The following is a 23,710-nucleotide window of genomic DNA, read 5'->3' on the forward strand; positions in this document are numbered from 1 at the left end:
TGGCAGGAGCAAGCAGAGACAATGGGTCTGCAGGTTTGTGAATCTTAGGTAGGAGGTAGAAACGGGAAGTGCGGGGTGTGGGAACTATAAGTTTGGTGGCCTTGGATGGGAGATCTCCCGAGCTGATGAGATCGGAAATGGTTTGGGAGACAATGGACTGGTGCTCCCTAGTGGGGTCATTGTCCAGGAGTAGATAAGAGGAGGTGTCAGCGAGTTGTCGTCGTGCCTCCGCTATGTACAGGTCGGTGCTTTAGACGACAACAGCACCCCCCTTATCAGCGGGTTTGATGGTAAGGTTGGGATTGTTGCGGAGGGAATGGAGAGCAGAGCGTTCAGAGGGGGTAAGGTTGGAATTGGAACAAGGGGTGGTGAAGTCGAGACGGTTAATGTCCCGACGGCAATTAGAGATGAACAGATCCAGGGCGGGTAGAAGTCCTGGGCGGGGAGTCCATGAGGAGGAGGAGGGTTGGAGACGGGAGAGCGGGTCATTGGTGGGGGTGTGAGAGTCCCTACTGAAGAAGTGGGCTCGAAGACGGAGCCGGCGGAAGAAGAGCTCCACATCCTGGCGCACGCGAAACTCACTGAGGTGAGGGCGAAGGGGGACAAAGGTGAAACCCTTACTAAGGACAGAGCGCTCAGCCTCAGAGAGAGGAAGGTCGGAGGGGATGGTGAAGACCCGGCAGGGTTGAGAGCTCTGGTCCGAGGGGGGTGGGAGGCTGGTGGAGTCAGTGGGCAGTGGGGAAGGGGTGGGGGTGGAGGAAGCTGAAGCCCCTGAGGGAACCGGTGATTGAACCTCAGGCTCGGAAAGATCAGATGGCAGCGTGGTGGTGGGGGAAGGGGAGATGACAGCGCGTGGAGGTCCAGCTCGGAGATCAAGGCTGGGATCCAGCGTGCTGGTGGGGGGGGGGAGGGGGAGGGGAGATGGCAGCATGAGGAGGTCCGACTGGAAGTTCAAGGCCAGAGTCTCTGAGGGGGTGTCCATGGCCGTAGGAACCTGCGTTGGTGGTACTGGAGTCAGAGTTCGGAGTCTGTCCGGTGCCGTGATTGGCAGTGGATGTGATGTACTGGCATTGGAGAGGGTTCAGAGGAGGTTCACAAGGATGATACCAGGAATGAAAGGGTTATCATATGAAGAATATTTGATAGCTCAGGGTCTGTACTCACTGGAATTTGGGAGCAAGAGGGAGAACCTCACTGAATCCTTTCTTTTGAACGTTGAAAGGCCTAGACAGAGTAGATGTGGAGAGGGTATTTCCCATGGTGGGTGAGTCTAGGACAAGAAGGAATAGCCTCAGGATAGAGGAGAGTCCATTTAAAACAGAGATGTGGAGAAATTTCTTTAGCCAGAGGGTGGTGAATTTGTGGAATTTATTACCACAGGCAACTGTGGAGACCGGGTCATTGGGTGTATATAAGGCAGAGCTTGAAAGGTTCTTGACTGGACGTGGGATCAAGGGTTACGGGGAGAAGGCTGTAGTGTGGGGCTGAGGAGGGAAAGAAAATGTATCAGTCATGATGGAATGGCGGAGCAGACTCGATGAGCCAAATGGCCTAATTCTGCTCTTATGTTTTATAGGCTTATGGATTTACATGGCTCCCTACAAGTAGCATCACTGGTAGACAGGATAATGAAAAACATTAGACATTAAAAAATTGTGCTGACACAATTGAAGGAGATGTTTCCCAGTGAGGAGCAACACCAAGTCCATTTCCAGACTTCATGATACCCTGCAAAATTTAAATCCTTACAATGCATTAGAATTTTTGCACTTCCAACATTAAGCTCCCCAAATGATGCAGCACTTCATTTTCCCATTTAGGAACAAATTTCAAACACTTCAAAACGACAGTTTTCACAAAATGTTGGCTGCTTTAGAAATCATGCCTATTAAAGGGCCAGCAAGTTTTGCTAAGTTGCTTTACAACAGTCAGCAGCTTCACAGTTTATTCTACAAGTTACGGACAGGTTAGACTGAGCCTTCAGTTCTACACCTAACACCTCAAATTGTTTAGCCTGTTGATATGTGTTCATTAATCTTCCAAGAATTGCAGGGACACACACTCATATCAAAACTTCCGAGGAGCAATATCTGTACATTATCTGTACATGAAGATTACCTTCTTCATTTCGGAATAAATCCAGCTAATATTGCTGTACCATGTCTTAGTTCATTACCATAAGATATAAGAGCCAAATTTTCAATTTTCCTCTCATTCTCCTGCCTTCTCCATGTATCCCTTCATGCCCTGACCAATCAAGAATCTATCAACCTCTGCCTTAAATATACATATAGAATTGGCCTCCACACCTGCCTGTTGCAAAGAAATCCACAGATTCACCACTCTCTGGCTAAAGAAATTCTTCTTCATCTCCATTCTAAAAAGACATCCCTCTATTCTGAGGCTGTTCCTCTGGCCTTAGACTCTCTGACCAGAGGAAGCATCCTCTCCACATCCACTCTTACAAGGCCTTTCACCATTCAATAGGTTTCAGTGAGGTCTCCCCTCACTCTTCTGAATTTTACTGAACACAAGCCCAAAGCTATCAGACACCCTTCATATGACAAGCTGTTCAATCCTGGAATTATTTTTGTGAAGCTCCTTTGAACCCTCTCCAGTTTTAGCACATCCTTGCTAAGATTAGGGGCCCAAACCTGCTCATAATACTCCAAGTGAGGCTTCACCAGTGCTTTATAAAGTTTATCACAGTTACAAGGTCACCAAAGTTCCAAACTCTAGAAAAAGATACCAGAATTACTCTTTTTTTGAGCCCACTGGAGCAAGCAGGGGAAAAAACTTAGCTATTTAGTACCACTGCAAGCAAGATTCACCAAAGTGCAGGCATGTGCAGCAATATTAGTTTCTTTAAAGATATAGTAAAGCTCTTAATCTGGCATGCTTGTGTCATTGGTAGTGCTGTACTAGTAATTTTCTGGACTATAATACTCCAATGCTCTTTTACTTCATTTTTTTAACGTGATAACAGCAGAATAGTTGTAATCTTTTCAGCAAACCTAGCAAGTTTAAACTGAACAGAGGAACTGGAGTCCCAGTGTGTAGCGGAAATAACAGTCATCTATGATCCTGATGTTGAAGCACTGAGATTTGCAGATGTTTTACTAGGAGTTTTACTGTATCTCCCTGGCAACCTCCAAGGAGACCTGCCTTGTGGGTAATGCCCCCTTGTCCTCCAAGAGCTGGGACTACTCATCCTCTGTTCCCCATCAATACAACAGCCGTTCTCAAAGCAACAACATTCACTCAACAATTAGAAAAATGCTACTCAAAACTTCAAAGTATTATCAAAGTACATATATGTCACCATATAGAACCCTGAGATTCATTTTCTTATGGGCCAACTCAATAAATCCACAACTATAATAGAATCAATGAAAGACCATACAAATTTGTACGTTCAACCAGTATGCAAGACAACAAACTGTACAAATACAAAATGAAAGAAATAATAATCATAATTAAATGAGCAATTACATAGGAGAACATAAGATGAAGAGTCCTTGAAAGTGAGTCCAAGGGGTTGTGTAAATATTTCAATGATGGGGCAAGTGAAGTTGGGTGAAGTTATCCCCTTTGGTTCCAAGAGCCTGATGTTGAGGGGTAATAACTGTGCCTGAACTTGGTGGTGTGAACTCTGAGGTTCCTGTAACCTCTTCCTGATGGCATCAGAGAGAAGAGAGCATGACCTGGGTGGTGGGGGTCCCTGATAATGGAGGCTGCTTTCCTATGACAACGCTGCGTGTAGATGTGCTCAGTGGTAGGGAGGGCTTTACCCATGATGGATGAGGATGTATCCACTACTTTTTGTAGGATTTTCCATTCAACACATTTATGTTTCCATATCAGGTTGTGATGCAGCCAGTCAATATACTCTCCACCACACATCTATATAAGTTTGTCCAAATTTTAGATGTCATGCTGAATCTTCACAAACCTCTAAGGAATTAAAGGTGCTGCTGCGCTTTCTTTGTAATTGCACTGAATTGCTGGGTCTAGGACAAGTCATTTGAAATGATAACACCAAGAAATTTAAAATTCTAGCCCTCTCCACCTGATTCTCAATGAGGACTGGCTCATGAATCTGGTTTCCTCCTCCTGAAGTCAATGATGGGCTCCTTGTTCTTGCTGACATTGAGTACGAGGTTGCTGCAGCACCACTCAGATAGCTTCTCAATTGACTGAGGATGCTACCTTCTAAGAATTGACTCTGGAGGTTTTAGTTGTGAGACTATCCCCACAGTTGCATGATCTTGCTGCAGGTCAATAGCAAATTGTGTTTTAAAATAGAGAGTACATCTTTACATCAAGAAAAACAAAAATGTGGTTGTAAATGGAAGATTGTGATTTGAACCGAATATTTTAAAGTGTTTGGCATACAATGCAAAACTGTTTTAGCCCATGAAAAAATATGTAATGAAATTCTAGACTTAGTTATTTGGTTTTTCATCAACTTTCAATCCTGGTTCATTCTTCAGTCTTTTATCTTAAAAATCAGGTTATAGAGCACACGTTCTAATTTCTCAGCTAATCAAATTTTGTCTGATATTACTTTAGCAAAGCATCAAATTATTTCATTCTATTAAAAGGTGTTCTATATATACATGCAATACACATATGTATACACAGAAATTGTTGATAATGGTAGCAAGTGGAGAGCAATAACAACAAAATCTACATTCAAATTTACCATCACTACAAATGACTGCTCTTCCAAATGGTGTATGGATCAAAAGAATATCTTAGGTTTAAATATAGCTTGCTAATCCCATATTTAACATTACTGAGGCTTCTGGTTTCCAAGTGAAGATTTTTGGCAAGGGTGAAGTGCTGACACTGTACGAACTACTATCTTATATCCAAAGCAATGAAATTTTTTTCAGTAGCAATTCTGAGCAATTTACTAATGAAAGATTACTGCCACATTTAAACCAATTGACCAAAGATCAACATATATTATAAAGTACATAGAGTCACAAAGGCAGTTCAAATTACAGTAAAAACACAAGTTACTTTTGATATTTACATTAGATCACAAACAGCATGGAATCTAACTCTTCAGCTCACCACATCCATGCTAAGAATCAAGTACCAATCTATACTAATCCAATAGTCCAGCATTAAGCCCATTACCATCTAAGCCATGGTGTTTCAAGTGCTCATCTAAATCCGTAAATGCCAACATTATCTACCTCCGCCACCCTGTCAAGCAGTGCATTCCAGATTTCAACCACGCTCTAGGTGAAATAATTCTTCATATTCCCTCAAATTCTCCAACCATCAGATGTATACCATTCAGTCATAAACACAGCTAAGGAGAGGTCGCTTAACACCCACTCTACCTATTCCCCTCAACTTTGTATACCTCAGTTAGATAAACACTCAGTCCTTCTTTCTAACTGTAATACCCCTGCCAGCTAAAATCTTCGGAACCCAAGATGCTGCAGATGGTGGAACCAGGAGCAATATTGACGTCCTTTGCAACCTCTCCAATGCAATCAGATCCTTCTTTTGGCATAGCAACCAAGTCTACATAATATTCCAGCTGTGACATAACTAATGTTTTATTTGGCTGTGCCGTAACCTGTGTACATGTGAATACGTACACAACGCTGGAAGAACTCAGCAGGTTAGGCAGCATCCATGAGAAAAGAGTAGCCAACGTTTCGGGCCGAGACCCTTCATCAGGAATTTTTGTGTTCTGTGTACATGTGCTGCTTCCTTGAAAGTATACATCAAAGTTCCTCTGTACTTCTGAGAGTCCAAGACAGTATGTAACTTCTTTATACAAGCCACTATCTTCAGCAAACCATCATTCTCTAAAACATTTTGAAATACATTGCTAATCTGATATACAGGCGTCCCTTGCTTTACGAATGTTCGCTTTACATCACTTCACTTTTACAAAAGACCTACATTAGTAACCTGTTTTCACATTACAAAGAGGATTTTCGCTTTTACGAAAATGTTTCCCGTATAAATTAGTGGTTCTTCGCTTTACGCCGTTTTGGCTTAAGAACACTCTATCTTTGTAAGGGGGGGGGGGGGAACACCTATAATAAGAAAAAAATGACTCTGGCCAACAATTCTGTAGAAACCACCAGTGTGCCAGTAAATTTCTAACATTTAACAAAAGCAGGAGAATTGATGGCAAACTATCTGACATTTTGTTCCACTGCTAAAGAGTCTAGCAGCAATGCACAAGGCTGAATGGTAAGACACACATTCACATCAGAGCTCCATGCTTGCTGTGGCTGGGACATTTCTGACATCTACCTGACAATGTGCAGCAGTGCTCAACAACTTTGAAAAAGTTTGGAAACACCTGGGACAAAGTATCCCACTTGCTTAGTATCCCATCACTATTCTGAATATGCATTCCCTCCACCACCAGCGCTTAGCGACTATGGTGTGTGCCATCTGCAAAATGCACTGTAGTAACTCACCTCATCTACTCCAACAACCTTTGCAAACTCTTACAGCTAAGTAAACTTTTACGGACAAAGGCAGCAGGTGCACATGTACCAACCTGCAAGATCCCTCCTCTCCCTGCCAAGTCAGAGACTATGATTTGGAAAGGTATCAAAATTTGCTGAGGACTTATGAAGGTAATTGGACATTGTGCAATTCCCAACACGCATCTTCACATCTAATGTTTTGATGAAAGGTCACTGATGGTTGGACTAATGGTACCGCTCCAACTAATGAACTAAGGCTAAGATGTTTGATCTCCAAAGACATGAACCATAAATCTTTAAGGAACAATTTGAATCACTGTATGCACATTGAATACATGTTTCATTGATGCCACACTTGGGTCATATGTTGCTTTTTAACCAAAGGTTACACTTAACCGCAATTATGGAATTCGGCTTTTTAAGTCTGTTTGGATCAAGGTCATGATGTCATATGGAGAAGTGGTCCTAGAAAAATTCAAAGAAGTCATTGAGGTGATTATTAGTGAATAAATCTGCTTAATTTTGCTGTCCATAACACCTTTCTTCACCCTACTGAGAATAGATGAATTTGGTGGTAGTTACTTGGATTGGATATTTCCAAAGAGGTCACACCTAGGTAATTTTACACTTTAGCGGATAGATGTCAGTGTTGAATTCGCTGGAACAGCTTTCCTGAAGGTGCAGCTAGTTCTGGAGTTGAGGTCTACAGTACTACATTAACCAGTATGCTGTCTGGTCCCAAAACCTCGACTGCATCCAATGCTTTCAGCTGTTTCTTGATATCATGTGGAAGGGATCTAATTGACTAAAGACTATCTTCTGAGATAGGGCTGAGTGGGGAGAGGTGGAACTTCAGGAGGAAGCCAAGATGGATTAATTGTAAAAGCACTTGGTTATGAATACCTCAGCATTATCAATGGCACTACATTCTAACATCATTAAGGATGGTATATACGAGAGGGCACACAATACAGCAAAAACTTGTGGGAAATTGACTTTTAAAAAAAACAGAAGGCAACAATAAAAGCCGCAAGGAGAGAAAAAGTGAAATACGAAGGTAAGCTAGCCAAAAATATAAAAGAAGGTACAAAAAGTTTTTTCAGATATAGAAAGTAAATAGTAGCAGAAGTGGATATCAGACCACTGCTAGAAAATAACGCTGCAGAGGTAGTAATGGGGGACAAAGAAATGGCAAATAAACTTAAGTATTTTGTTCTTTCCTTTCAGTTAGTCCTGACGAAGGGTCTCGGCCCAAAACCTCAACAGCACTTCTCCCTATAGATGCTGCCTGGCCTGCTGCATTCCACCAGCATTTTGTGTGTGTTGCTTAAGTATTTTGTGTCAGTCCTCATTGTGGAAGACACTAGCAGTATAGCAGAAATTTGAGAGTGTCGGGGGGCAGAAGTGAATGTAGTTGCTGTTATTACGGAGAAGATGCATGGGAAGCTGAAAGGTCTGAAGGTAGATAAGTTGCCTGGACCAGATGAACTATGCCTCAGGGTTCTGTTAGAGGGAGCTGAACAGATTGTAGAGGCATAAGTAATAATCTTTCAAGAATTGCTAGATTCTGGAATGGTTTTTGAAGACTGGAAAATTGCAAATGTCACTCCACTATTTAGGAAGGGAGGGAGGAAAAGAAAAGAAAGTATAGGCCAGTTAGCCTGACTTCAGAGTTTGGGAAGATGTTGGAGTCTACTGTTAAGGATGAGGTTGTGGGGTACTTGGTAGCACATGACAAAACAGGCCAATGTCAGCATGGCTTCCTTAAGGAGAAATCTTGCCTGACTGACCTGTTGGAATTCTTTGAGGAAATAAGAGGCAGAATAAACAAAGAAGAGTCAGTGAATGTTGGTTGCTTGGATTTTCAGAGGTACTGTACATGAGGCTACTTAACAAAATAAGAGCCCATGGTATCACAGGAAAGATACTAACATGGATAGATGAGTGAGAATAAAGGGGGCCTTTTCTGGTTAGCTGTTGGTGACTAGTGGTGTTCCGCAGGAGTTGGTGTTGGAACCGCTTCTTTTCACATTATATGTTAATGATTTGGATTAAAGAATTGATCGCTTTTTGGCCAAGTTCATGGACAATATGAAGATAGGTGGAGGGATAGATGGTTTTGAGGAATAGGGTGTCTGCAGAAGGACTAAGACAGACTGGGAGAATGGGCAAAGAAGCGACAGGTGTAATATAGTGTCAGGAAATGTATGGGCTTGAACTTTGGTAGAAGGAATAGGGTGAAGACTATTTCTAAATGGAAAGTGAATTCAGAAATCAGAAGTGCAAAGGGACTTGGGAGTCCTCGTGCAGGATTCCCTTTAGATTAACTTGCAGGTTGAGTCAGTGATACTGAAGGCAAATGCAATGTTAACATTCATTTCAAAAGGACTGGAATATTAAAGCAAGGATATAATGCTGAGTCTTTATAAGGCATTAGTCAGACCCATACTTGGAGAATTGTGAGCAGTTTTGGGCCCCTTATCAAAGAAAGGATGTGCTGGCGTTGGAGAGGGTCCAGAGGAGGCACATGAGAATGATTCCAGGAATGAAACAGTTGACTCTGAGTGTTCAATGACACTGGGCCTGTATTCACCAGAATTTGGACGAATGAGGGGGCATCTCATTAAAACCTCTCATTGAAATGCTAAACTAGCTCCATGGCAATGGACTCGCTTTCAGGGGCTCTGCAGTTCAATTTCTGTGTATTATTTGTTTACTTGTTTCTTGTTTCAATTTGTTCTTTTTGCTGTACATTAGTGTTTGACAATCTTTGTGATGTGGGTTTCTCAGTGAGTTCTATTGTTTTTTTTTCATTTTGTTGCTGCTTTGAAGAAGATGAATCTCAAGGCTGTATATGGATACATAATTTGATAACAAATGTACTTTGAACTTTGAAGTCTATCAAATTTTGAAAGGCCAAGATAGAGTGGATGGGGAGAGGATGTTTCCAATAGTGGGGAAGTCAAGGACCAGAGGGTACAGACTCATAAGAGGAAGATGACCATTCAGAACAGAGATGAAGAGGCATTTAATTTGCCAGAGTGTGGTGAATCTGTGTACTGTTAACTTGTTGCAACAGGCTGTTGTAGATGCAAGCCATTGGATATGTTTATAGCAAAGGTTGATAGGCTTTTGATTAGTCGGGGTATCAATGGTTACGGAGGGGAGGCAGGAGATGGGGTTGAGAAGGATAATAAAACAGCCATGATGGAGTGGCAGAGCAGACTCAATAAACCAAATGACCTAATTCTGCTCCTGGGCTTTATGGTGATGTAATTGGAATTCTGTTTTCTTTGAAATATACAGTTATCCACCATTCATGACTAGGCATGATACAACTGCAGAGCTTTTATCTGATACAACCTGTAGATCAGTTATTGCACCTTGGTTTGGTCACTCAGCATACAAGTCATTCTAAGGTGCAACTTCACCAGGTGTGTCTGGTGTTGCTCTCGACATGCTCTTCTGCATTCCTTGTGGACTCAGCATTAGTGCTCCAGCTTGTTGAAAATCAGAGTAAGGGACATGCCAGGCCAATGAGGTCACATTGTGATTGTAATGAAACTCATTTCTGTTGCTGCTAATGGTTCACAGAACATTGTGGATGCCCAGTTTTGAACTGCCAAATATTTCTTTAAATGTGTTTTAATTATTTTAATTAAATGATCTGTTCTGAAATGTTACTGGTCACCAGTGACATTTCAAAAGACAGTAATGAGCTACTGAGTGTTCTCGGTAATTGGTTGGGGGTGCTTCATGCTTCAAGCCTTATCACCGCTTGTGAAGTGGTCATTGCAGTTACGTCTCAATGTTAATTAAGACTGCAGAATAACAAGTGATAAGCGCAGCTATGGGACAAACAATTTGGGGCAGTGAACGTAGGCAAAGAGCCGCATGCATAACTGAAGATTCACTTGTTTAACTTAGTAAATAAATTACTTCAACTGCAAAACTTGATTATCAAAGCTTTTACATATATTTGAACCTATAAATAATGTTAATATTATATGCTGTCCAAGTTCTAGAAACAAAGCTCAGAAAAAGACTGTTTGGCCCATCTCGTCTTGCACCAAGAAATCTGTATTAGTCAAGAGGCATGATGAAACCCCATGGCATAATGAGGGTGAAGGTCCCACATGAGCTGACGAAGGTGGGAGGACGAAGTCTCCCAGATATCCCATATCTGATACCCAGAGCAGAAAACTGGCCTTGCAGTCATACCCACCGTTCTTAAGATAAAGGAAAAAAGAGATATGAAAGTAATTAACCTCACCTAGGCCCGTCCTCACTGAAGCTCCGATGAGCCAAAGTCCTACTACTCTGACTCATGCTACTCTGATGGCCACTCTTTTGACAACCATTCTGCTAGGCAGTGTCCCCCTTTTATGCCAGAACCTTCCCAGCGGCATTACGCAATGACGAGCTACTGTGCCTGCATACTTCTCTCAATCGAATCTCCTGCTGAAAAAAACTCCCCACTTTTTAAATCTTCTCAATGGCCTTATGCGATGATGAGCTACTGCATCTTTAATTTACTTTACTTTATTGTCACCAAACAATTAATACTAGAGCATACAATCATCACAGAGATATTTGATTCTGCGCTTTGTGCTCCCTGAAGTACAAATCAAAGTAAATATAATAAAAATTTTAATTATAAATCATAATTAGAAAATAGAAAAGGGAAAATAAGGTAGTGCAAGTCAGGTCCGGATATTTGGAAGGTACAGCCCAGATCTGGGTCAGGATCCATTCAGCAGTCTTATCACAGTTGGAAAGAAGCTGTTGCAAAATCTGGCCGTACAAACCTTCAAGCTCCTGAACCTTCTCCCGGAGGGATTGAGTTTGCGATGGAATTTCTATGGATTCCTGCTAAGGTGAGGAACTTTGTTATGCAGTACTACAACGATTTCCGGATGAGGTTTTCCACTCAGCAGTTTACAACTAGGTGGCAGAGCTTGGATGTTGGAATCCCAATGGGATGTGTGATTTCACCCATCCTTTTTGTGTTAGCCATGGAGGTCATTGTGAGGGCTGCAGAATCAGTGGGACCAAGTGTCACATTTGATGGTGGAGGGGAGTTAGCATCAATACGAGCGTTTATGGATGATCTCACCCTTTTGGGTCCTAGCACAGAGGTAGTGGAAAGAGTACTATCTAGACTTGAGGAGCTAATGCATTGGGGAAGAATGAAGTTCAAGACCAAGAAGTCAAGGAGCCTTGTTCTTAGGAGAGGAAAGCTGGTTGACTTTCATTTCACCCTTTGTAGGGAGGAGATTCCATCCATTCAGGACCAACCAGTTAAGGGCTTCGGGCGATGGTACACAGAGGAGCTAAGAGATACCAAGCGGGTTCAAGATACAGGAGAACAGATCAACAGAGGTCTGATGTCTGTCAACAAGTGTGGCTTGCCTGGCAAGTTGAAATTGTGGTGCTTGCAGTACGGACTGATGCCACGGATAATGTGGCCACTAACTGTCTATGAAGTGGCAATGTCCCATGTTGAGGCAATGGAATGGAATCTCAACAAGTATGCGAAGAAGTGGCTTGGAGTACCAAGCAGCCTCACCAATGTTGCAATCCACAGTAGCCAGACAACACTTACCATCCCAGTGCAATCCCTTGTTGAAGAGGTCGAAGTAGCCAAGGTAAGATCATTCTTGATGCTTCGGGACTCAAAAGACCCTGTCATCAAGAACACCCAGCTGGATGTGAGATCAGGCAGGAAGTGGTCAGCCCATGTAGCAGTTGATGAGGCAGAGTCTAGACTGAAGCACAAGGAGACGGTTGGGACTACCCAGCTGGGCCACCAGGGACTTGGATGGACAACCCACAAGTGGTGGTCACCTTCTACAAGTAAGGAGCGCCATGAGCTTATAACGCAAGAAATAGGAGAGGTAGAAAAGCAGAAGAGGTTAGCTAAAACAGCTGGCCTGGCCAAACAAGGGGCTAGGACCTGGTGAGAAAGTGTTGAACAACCACATCTATCTTGGAATGTTCTGTGGCAGATCCGCATTTCTTTTCTATGCAGAGCAGTGTACGACCTGCTCCCAACACCTGCCAACCTCAGCACCTGGTATGAAGGTAAGACAGACAGCTGTGCTGCTTGTGGCAAGAACGAAACACTTAAACATATTTTGAGTGCATGCAGAGTCAATCTTTCCAGCGGCATGTACACTTGGAGACATAACAATGTTCTTAAAGTTGTAACAGAAGCGGTTGAGCAGAAAGTACTGCAGCAAAACTTAACTCATGCCCCACGCTGCACAGAACATCGCATATCATTTGTGAAAGAAGGCTCCAAGTCAAGGGTGTACAGCGCAGGCCCACGATCAAGCATACTTCACCACATTGCGTCCAGATATAACAATATGGTCTGACACCAATAGAGAAGTGGTTAGTGGTGATCTCACAGTCCCCTGGGAAGACAACATCGATGAAGCCCATGAGCGCACGTTAATCAAGTATGCAGAATTAAGATCAGAGTGCAGAGACAGAGGGTGGAAGGTCTCATGCTATCCATTCGAAGTAGGCTGCCGTGGCTTTATTGCGTTCATTTTCCAGAAGTGGCTGCGTGACCTTGGCTTCACTAGAAGAAAGATCATGTCAACCAGCAGAGCTGTAGCTGAGGCAGCAGAGACAGGATCGTCATGGGAGTGGACCGAGTACATCCAGAGGGGCAGATAGTCGGACAGTGTATCCATCTTTTGCAAACCCTTCAGTAGTTGCATAGACACCTGAAGAGTAGACTATCTGTTGGATGAAAGCAGCCAACAACTCTGATAGAGGCAGATGCCAAGTTTTTAAGCTCATCAGTGGGAGGTGGTGCTTTAGCACTGCAGGCCCACCACCTCGAGGGAGTCTTGAACATAAGCGGGCCAAAACTCCTGAAGACAGGTGGCAGATCAACTGAAGATCCCACTGATGATAGCACAGGACAGTTAACATCTTAGTCCAAGTGTATTTTCAATTCAATTCTGTATTAGAGCTGTACTTATCCATGCAATCATAGATATAAAGTGAGTAGATCAGGGGTCTGGGTACACAGCGTTGTGGTGCACGTGTGCTAATAGTGATTGTGGATGAAATGTTGTTGGCAATCTGTACAGACTAGGGTCTGCAATTGAGGATTTGGTGATCTGGATTCACGAGAATGCAGATACGGCCACAGCGGCCATTGCTGGAGCGGACTTGGGGCCAGACTAAATCTCCAAACCAGAACGTAGCAGCAGGGCCCAGATCCGAGAGTGAAAAATGAACCAATGTTTGGGCAACTTAAGTGTCAAGCCAAATTAAAAAGATTAAGACAACGAGGCTGAGGGGGGAGGACAAACTGGTGTTCTGCTCACTACTCTGTGACGCTTTACTCACCTCAGTGCTAAACTGACTCTGCAGCTGTATCCTGTAGCCTTTCAACCAGCTGCAGCACTGAAGTGACTTTGTGACTGTGGACCTACTTTCGGGGACTCAGTAGTTCATTTTCTGTGTATTGTGTGTTTGCTTTTTTTGTTGTTTGCATAATTTCTTTTTCACATGTTAGATGTTTGACCGTCTTTGTGGCGTGGGTTTCTTTTTGTGAATTCTAATGTGTTTCTTTGTTTAGTAGCTGCCTACAAGAAAATGAATCTCAGGGTTGTATGTTGAATATATACTTCAGTAATAAATGTACTTTGACTTTGAAATAATGTCTTTCTTCAAATGAGGGACCAAAATTATTTACAATAATCATTCCCACCTCACACCTTAAGCCTTTGTCCTCAAATTTTAGACTCTTCTATCCTTGGAAGATGACCATCTATGCTCTCAATCTTACATGCTCTGTAGGGTCACCCCTCAGCCTTTTGCACTCCAGAGAGAACAATTCCAGTCTATCCAGTTTCTCCTTGTAAGTAAAGTCTGGTATTTCAGGTAACACCCTAGAGAATCCCATCTTCACTATATCTAGCATGATCAAATCTCTTCAAAATCCTAATAAAGTATAGCTGCTATCTTGCCTTCTTTATGACTACATCGATATGTTGGGGCCAGTTTAGATCCTCAGAGATCTTGACACCCAGGAACTTGAAGCTGTTCACTCTCTCCACTTCTGATCCCCCATGAGGATTGGTATGTGTTCCTTCATCTTACCTTTCCGGAAGTCCACAATCAACTCTTTCGTCTTACTGACGTAAAATGCCAGATTGTTGCTGCAGCACCACTCCACTAGTTGGCATATCTCACTCCTGTACGCCCTCTCGTCACCACCTGAGATTCTACCAACAATGGTTGTATCGTCAACAAATTCGTAGATGGTATTTGAGCTTTGCCTAGCCACACAGTCATGTGTATACAGAGAGTAGAGCAGTGGGCTAAGCACACACCTCTGAGGTGCGCCAGCGCTGATCATCAGCAAAGAGGATATGTTATCACCAATCCGCACAGACTGTGGTCTTCCAGTTAGGAAGTTGAGGATCCAATTACAGACGGCCAGGTTGTGGGAATGATGGTATTAAATGCTGAGCTATAGTCAATGAACAGCATCCTGACGTAGATGTTTGTGTTGTCCAGGTGGTCTAAAACCCTGTGAAGAGCCATGGAGATTGTGCCTGCCATTGACCTATTGTGGTGATAGGCAAATTGCAATGGATCCAGGTCCTTGCTGAGGCAGGAGTTCAGTCTAGTTGTGACCAATCTCTCAAAGCATTTCATCACTGTCGATGTGAGTGCTACCGGGCGATAGTCGTTAGGGGAGCCCACATTATTCTTTTTAGGCACTGGTATAATTGTTGCCTTTTTGAAGCAAGTGGAAACTTCTGCCTGTAGCAGTGAGAGGTTGAAAATGTCATTGAATACTCCTGCTAGTTGGTTGGCACAGGTTTTCAGAGCCTTACCAAGTACTCCATCTGACCAATGTTTGCACAGCTGCAACCTGTTTAAACCTTCCACTCAATAACCCTGCCTTATGAAGTGAACCATTGACACCTTCATCACACTGGACACCTGTGTTGTCATTTTCACAGTGCTACAAACTTGCACCCCAAAGTCCCTCTATCATCAACATTTCTAAAGCCCTGGCATTTACTGAATGGCTGTATAATATTAGATGACCCAAATACATTACCTCACACTATTAAGTTCCTTTTCCCACCACTATTCCCAACTTTCCAGCTAATCTATGACTCTCTGTATCCTCAATCATCCTCCCTATCAATAAATCTGCATCACCAACAAAATTACTAACAAGGCTACAGATATTCTCATCCATATGGCACTGATTTTTGCAGTACCCCACTGCTAACAGACTTCCAGTCAAGGAAACAACCTTCCACCACCTGCCTCTGCCCCAAATTTTTGATCTAGTTTGCCAAAATACATTGAATGTCATGTGCCTTAACTTTCCTGATCAGCAGGATTATGTCAAAAGGTTAACATGAGGAAATCTGCAGATGCTGGAAATTCAAGCAACACACACAAAATGCTGGTGGAATGCAGCAGGCCAGGCAGCATCTATAGGAAGACGCACTGTCGAAGTTTCGGGCAGAGACCCTTCGTCAGGACTAACTGAAAGAAAAGACAGTAAGAGATTTGAAAGTAGGAGGGGGAGGGGGAAATCTGAAATGATAGGAAAAGACCCAAGGGGGTGTGGTGAAGCTAAGAAGCTGGAAAGGTGTTTGGCAAAAAGGATACAGAGCTGGAGAAGGGAAAGGATCATGGGACAGGAGGCCTAGGGAGAAAGAAAGGGGGAGGGGAGCACCAGAGGGAGAGGAAGAACAGGCAAAGAGTGATGGGCAGAGAGAGAGAAAAAAGGGAGGGGGTAATAAATAAATCAGGGATGGGGTAAGAAGGAGAGGAAGGGCATTAATGGAAGTTAGAGAAATCAATGTTCATGCCATCAGGTTGGAGGCTACCCAGATGGAATATAAGGTGTTGCTCCTCCAACCTGAGTTTGGATTCATCTTGACAGTAGAGGAGGCCATGGATAGACATATCAGAATGGGAATGGGATGTGGAATTAAAATGTGTGGCCACTGGGAGATCCTGCTTTCTGTGGTGGACCGAGCGTAGGTGTTCAGCGAAACAGTCTCCCAAACTGCGTTGGGTCAAAAGGTTTGCTGGAATCCATGTACAGTAAACTACATCCACCACCTTTGCTTCATCAATTTTCTTAGCATTTTTCTCAAAACTGTTTTGATGCAAAATTTCTCATACATAAAACCATGTTGACTCACCCTAATCATTTCCTGACTTTCCAAATAATCATAAATTAACATTCCCGCAAATTCCTTTATAGTTTCCCACATACTGGGCAAGGCTCACTGGCATGTAGTTTCCTAGCTTATCCCTACTGCCCATCTTGAACACAGGAACACCATTTTTCTCATTTAAATAATGCTGTACTTTTCTGATCTTTCTTGCAAAAGGAAGGCTGCACTTTCCCCACACATTATATATACTCCATTTGTCAAAATTTGGTCCACTTATTTTTATATCAGTTAAGTTATATCAATGTAAAATTGCAAACCAATTCAAAGAATTGTAGATCAAGCTCAATAATTAAAAACTGTTTAATAATAATTATGAATTATGTAGTAACTATGTAATCATGCATGCATCTTTCTTCCAAAAATAAACATTTCTGATTTTTCAGTTTATTATTTCATTTATATGCTCAGAAATTTTCTCAATTGTGAAAACTCATGACATTCTATTCAGTCACTACACTAGACAAGGATGTCACAGTAATGTAGCGGTTAGCATGACGCTATTGAAGCTCTGGGCTTTGGAGTTTGAGGTTCAATTTCAGCATCATCTGTAAGGAGTCTGTACGTCCTTCCCATGGAATGCATGTGTTTTCTCCAGATACTCCAGTTTGCTCCCCCATTCCAAAGATGCAGTTTGTAAGTTAATTGGTCATTGTAAATTGTCCCGTGACTAAGCTAGGGTCAAATCATGTGTTGCTGGGTGAGGCAGTTCAAAGGACCAGGAATGCCTACTCCATGTTCTATCTAAATAAATACATACATACATACCACCCCATTTTACATACACCCGTATGTGATTTTCCACTGTAGTTCCAATTACTAGCAAACAATTGTAAAACATCAAGTATCATTCTTCTAGGTTTTAGTTACTGTTGGAAATATTTTTTAAAATTCTAAATTCAATTTCTCAGTTCAGATTCAAAGCGGGAACTTTTATTCTGAACAGAGAAGGGTTCAGATCTCCTGTGGAGCAAGCCTCATTGCTTTAACTCTCCAAATACCCTTCAGTCTCCAAGTTTGATCAGCAGTGAAATCTATTTCTTTCTTGTGTGTCTACACTGCTCACTTGGGCAATTTTGCAAACTGTCAATATATTCTCAATATGTGTAATTTGTATTACAAACCTGCAGAATGAATCTTCCACAAGAAACTACATCATGGAACTGCAGCAGCTTAATTCTGTAACTAAGTTCCCACCTAACGGTGAAACTCTGGGTCTTCCTCTAAGAAATTTCCGATTGAACTTTCATATTGGACTACAGCAGCAAATTACTAACACTGCTCTGCTGCTGCTGGAGAAATTAGACCCCTGTTCAGAGACCACGCAGGTGAACGTTAGGAAAGCCGCAAGGGAGAAGAGCGAGGAGAAGCTGATTTAATTAACTCAAATTTTTATTTGTTCAAATGTTTTTAAACAATTGATTTCACTTTTAAAAGTTTTTTTAAAGATTTGACAGTATCTTAACTTTTTGTCAATATCAGATAAATGTACAAACATTCAGGCCATTTTACCATCAGTAAACAAGGTGCATAACTTAACCATCCATCAAAGTAATGAGAGTCCTTGCTATTAACAACAGTCATGGCTTCTAGATGAGCATCATGGAACAGCTTAGTCATCTTATGTGAGGAGGTTTGCATCAGAAAACATAGATCAGGTAAGAATGAGTTTAATGAACTGACAATCAGCCAGCATAACAAATGTAAACAGAAATAGAGATCATACACACAGCCCAGTGAGTCAAAGTTTACTCTCTAATAGTTTCCAATACTCAAACATCCCTCTGATATTCAGTTCACAGAGTGGCTCCGAACTTCCCGTTGCCTACCACTCAGGTTCTCCATCACACTCTGATCTATTGGTCTGTAGCTCCTCCCATTAATAGAAGTCCAAAACAAGTTCGAGGAATGGCACCTTATCTTCCATCTGGGCACATTGCAGCATAATGTACTCAATTTAGAATTCTATAACATCAGGAAACTTGATTTCTCAGTCCTTTGCAGTCATCCGTTATACTGCTTCAAAGTGTTCCAGAAGTGACGGACATACTCAACCTGAGCTAATTGCTCTGCATTTTGTAACTCCTACATTACTTCATCTATTTTCCCTCTCTATAACTATCCCCATTCATTCATTGACCAGTCTACAGCTTACCCCAATAATTTTACTCTTAAGAGACACTTACACCCCATTCTCCTGGCAAGTTAACAAGCTTCTTTTGTCTCTTCCCAGTTTTGATGGAGTTCTTTAACCTGAAAAATTAACTATTTCTCTCCCACTGATGTGGCCTAACCTGTTGAGTGATTTCCGCATTTTCTGGTTTTAGCTTAGATTTTCAGCATCTGTGGTCTTCTGTTTTTGTTTCCATTTGTCTGATGATCACCGTCGTTATCAAGGAATAATCACTAGGGCACCAAAGCACAACAAACTTCACTTCAGCATGAATCACTCCTTCAGCATGAGAGAAGTAGTGGAAAACATTTGGAAAAAAATACGAACTTACCACTTTAAGCATGCCAAGATCAATACTACAAATATTTTCCAAAGTTAATATTAATTCATCGCAGTCCCTCACAGACTTCTAAGCATGCTTCGAAACAGCTGACACAAGGCCTACATTATTCTTGTTCAAAGAAATGGTTAGCTTGGGATGAACAGTAAGGCTCTCTGCAGCAAAACCTACATTTGCTTGATGTAATGCTGAAAATGAATGCAAGGGAATACCAAATAGACATTGTGAACTTAAAATATGGAAAATTAGAACACAGAACAGTACAGAAAAGTAACAGGCTATTAATAAATAAATTATTAATTAAATGCTTTACTAAACTAGTTCCGTCTGCCAACAATGTCTATATCAATCTATTCTCTGCACATTCAATATCTTAGAGCCTCCTGAACACCTCCATAGCACTTGCCTACATTACCACACCTGGCAGTATATTCCAGGCACCTGACACTCTGCACAAAACAAAAACTTGCCCACACATCTCCTTTGAACCTATCCCCTCTCATCTTAAATTCATGCCCTCTAGTATCAGACGTTTCAAAGGTGGAAAAACAATACCAGCTACTCTATCCATGACTCTTGTAATCTCCACACTGCTCCAGAGAGAACTGCGCAAGTTTGTCCAACCTCTTCTTATAGTACGTGCCCTTGAATCTGCCCACCCTCTCCAAAGCTTTGTCATCCTTTCTATAATGAGATAAACAGAAATTAATCCAGTCATGATAGAGAGACAGAGGTTTCCTGACTTCCCACATCTTGCTGGAGGAATATTCCGAGCAGTAATAATTGAACATGAACATAGAAGTTATGATTAGTAAGCCTGCCAATGACATGAGAATTGGTCTTACTGTTGATACTAAAAAGGATATTCTTAGGCCACAGCACAATATTGATCATTTGACAAGACAGGCAGAACAATAGTAGATGGAATTCAATCCTGATATGTGCAAGGTGAACACTTTGGGAGCACTAATTAGGATAAGACATACACAGTGACAGGGAGAGCTTTGGGGTGTATTGAGAAACAGAGGAACATTAGCATACAAGGTAACAGCACAGGTAGGTAAAGTGGCACAGGGACATATGATATTTGCTTTCATTACATTACTACAACTTAAGTAAATATTTGAGAGACCACAGTCAGAGCAAAGTGCACATTTCTGGTTGCCACACTATTGAAGGGACATGATGGCATTGGAATTAGTATGAAGTTACCTAGGGCAGAGCCTTTCACTCAAAAGTTCAAGTTAAAGTTTAATTGTTATTCAACATGAATTCCCATGAATCTCAAGATAGTATATGGTAAAATATATGTACTTTGATAATAAATTTACTTAGAACTTTGCTCAGAACTGCCTCACACCATACATCATCTGTGTAATGCTTAATACAACTTTTATATAATTTTGAAATGAAAAACTATTAGGGCAATGCACTAAACACATCATAGGATAAGGTAATATTAATAAGCCAATCCTTAAGATATAGCCTATGGAAACAGGAAGCTTCATCCTACCAAGTCCAAGTCTTACTTTTTATATTCACAAACTAAGCATTTCCAAGAGCATGCAATTAAATGCATGTTCACACATTGCCATGTTTTCTGTGCTAAGTGATCCAATTTCAATGAAAAATTAAACAAGACTGAAATAAAGTTGCAGGAAGTCTATGACGTTCAGTGCAGGCACACAAGGTATCTGACATGTAGAGGATCCCAGATATGCATATTGACATCCAAAACTGTGCAACATATACTGTATGCCAATTCTACAAGTTAAATCTGTGCATGCAATCACTCGTGGAGAACAAGGCTTGCACAACACCTACAAAGCCAGCTTGAAATAGTATGAGAAATCATACTCTTGCAGATTCACTTAATGCTAGTTAAGTATTATAAAACTCTTATGCAGGGCTCTCATCATCCATCAAACACCACAACCCCAACCCTATCCTCCTTTCCTGAGCCCGTGCACTCACCCAAATTCACACATCTGATCTGCCAAATTAATCCAATATCACTCTCTCATTCATCAACCTGCTGAGCTAATCTGTGGATTCCAGGTTAAAGAGTACTATATTCTTTTTAAATCAGCAGTTACACCCAGAAAAAATATTTTTCTACTGTATTTTAATTCCTCAATTTTCGATTGCAGTTTATCAGGTTTTATCTCTTAATGGTCCTATTAAATGCATATTGTAGTCTTTCTGTGACTTTCACGCCATTTCTACAGTGAGGCACTCAAAATTACACACTACCACTGTAGTGATCTAACCATATTTCTTACAAATTTCTCATTGTGCACACTTCACAGATGCTGCCTGATCTGGTGACTGCCTCCAGTATTTTATTTCTAACATATTTATTCTTTTGCATTTTTCAGTTAGACGCGATGCCCAACTTCAAATATCGATGATCATATGCAGAACTTAACTGAGTTGCAGGTGCTGAACAGTGGGCAAAAGTTTTTTGGCATTAGACTACAAACCAGCCAGTCATGTGCAGTGTATAGGTTGGAAGGAATTAATGCTCAGGCTATCTGTCCTGGTACCCACCACTTTCTTGCCAAAACATAGTGGTGAGGCAGAAGTGGCCAGCAGCTGGATGTCACTCGGGACACAAGTCATTCCTGTCACTTGCTGCAGAGGAAAGAATGTGTGTGATAGTTGCCTTGAGGTTTTCAAACTTTCTTCATGGATCCAAGAAGACCTCACCCCTCAACTATAACAAACTTGAATTCTAGTACTTGTCATCCATACTTAAAATGGCATCATCAAAGCGTAATCTACATACTTAAAAAGAGTGACTTTTTCAACTTTCACACAAAGAAGCTAACTTAAGATCCTAAGGTCAAAAGACAACAGGTTAAAAAAATTAAGTTCCACGTGTTAATTCAAAATGCCTAATTACGGTAGTTTCTGATGCAATGCCAAGGTTAAAAATGCAGCCTCAGCCATGTGCAAAGATCAAGTCCAGAGTATTTATTTATTATAAAACCTTTCAATTTACTTCCAAATTGGTTCCTGTACAAAAGTATTTGCAAATAATATTTGTTCTTGAAACCAAATAAATGCTTGCTTCTGTGGAATAATCCTATTAAATTTGATCTTGTTCAACTGATCTGCCAAGGAAATTTTTGCTACTAATTGCAGAAGACAGTTTCAATTTCTCATTTTTGTAAAAAAAAAGGCACAAATTTTCATCAATAAAGGAGGCACAGAAATACCAAAAGAATGATCCGTGTTTTTACTCTCACACAGAGCCTCTGTTTCACTTAAGGAAACTCAGAGATCATTAGAAAATGATCTTAGAACACAACTACTACATTGAATGAGATGTCACATGCAACTCGTTTGCTGCCTCAACTTCCTGCCACTTTGCTCACTGGTAATAACCCTTAAATAAGTTTTTGTACTCTTAAAACCTACCTTTACATTAGCAGATTCCTGCTAGGCCGAACACAGACGATATAACTGGACTATCCTACGCAGAGTGGAAGAAGAAGGTTGATTAAAATTTAACTATTACCTTAGTAAATAATTAATTCCATGGAGTCAAGATGATAATACTGTGTCACTGTAACAAGCTAATATGGAAAACAAAATTCTTTTCTGCAGCAATTATGCACGCTAGATTTTTAACTAGCATTTGCTACCAACATATTGAACAAAATTATGCAGTTGTAATGGTCTAAAAATTAATACTTTATATCACAGTTTCATCAAAATTTTTCATTAGCATTTAAGATATTATTGAAAAATCCAGAGCAATGATTTAAATTTAACTTATTCTGCCCATATCTAGTTTCAAGCACATAATCAAAAAAGCTGTCACTTTCAGATCAACAGTAAGTTTATTCAGTGAGCCTCTTTTACCACTTCTGAATACCTTTAAAAAAAAGCTAAACTTCACTCTAAAGCTTAAGTAACAGGGTCAAAGTCAATCTTATTTTTAAAACCAATGGTTAATGCGTTGCTTTAACAAGAGGATAAAGTAAAACAGACAAGAAATGGCAATGGCATCAGTACAACTTTGTGTGTCACCCTAACACTGCTTTTGAAAAGTCTCATAACCAATGTGACCTTCAAGTGCAAGAACAATTTAAACAGGTCCCTCTATATAACGCTAAGCAATGTCTACGGCTTTGTAGATCATGGCTCATCAGTGCTCATCCAAGTTCTTATCAAAAAGAAAACCAATAAAATGAAACAAATGAGGAGAACATAGGTAAGGTTTTAAATGAATATTTTCCATCTATAATCACTATGGAGAAAAACATCATTGGAGTCAGAATAGGCAAAATTCTTGAACAAATTATCATGGGAGATCTGCACTTTGAGACACAGGGTTAGTCAGCATAGCTTGTTGATGGGAAATACTGCCTACGTTGATTGATATTTAAGTAGTGATAGTGTGCCAATGAGGATAATCTAACTCATGTAGTCTACAAGGATTTCGGTATTTGACGAGGTCTTACATGGGAAATAG

General features: G+C 41.2%; 1 protein-coding gene across 5 annotated transcripts in view; it reads right to left on the bottom strand.

Annotated features, from left to right (window-relative positions):
- cobl (cordon-bleu WH2 repeat protein) overlaps positions 1–23,710 on the bottom strand; it is a 263,076-nt gene that overhangs the window by 226,213 nt on the left and 13,153 nt on the right. Inside the window, exon 1 of one of the 5 annotated variants that reach the window (XM_073054334.1) lies at positions 22,651–22,706. The exons of 3 other annotated variants lie outside the window; for them this stretch is intronic. The gene's annotated coding sequence lies outside the window, so the exon portion shown is untranslated. Of the gene's footprint in view, positions 1–22,650; positions 22,707–23,710 lie in introns of those variants that run through there. One more of the 5 variants, XM_073054335.1, reaches the window with a different exon arrangement.

This window comes from Hemitrygon akajei, chromosome 8 (assembly GCF_048418815.1).
Source record: "Hemitrygon akajei chromosome 8, sHemAka1.3, whole genome shotgun sequence".
In the NCBI taxonomy this organism is placed as follows: Eukaryota; Metazoa; Chordata; class Chondrichthyes; order Myliobatiformes; family Dasyatidae; genus Hemitrygon; species Hemitrygon akajei.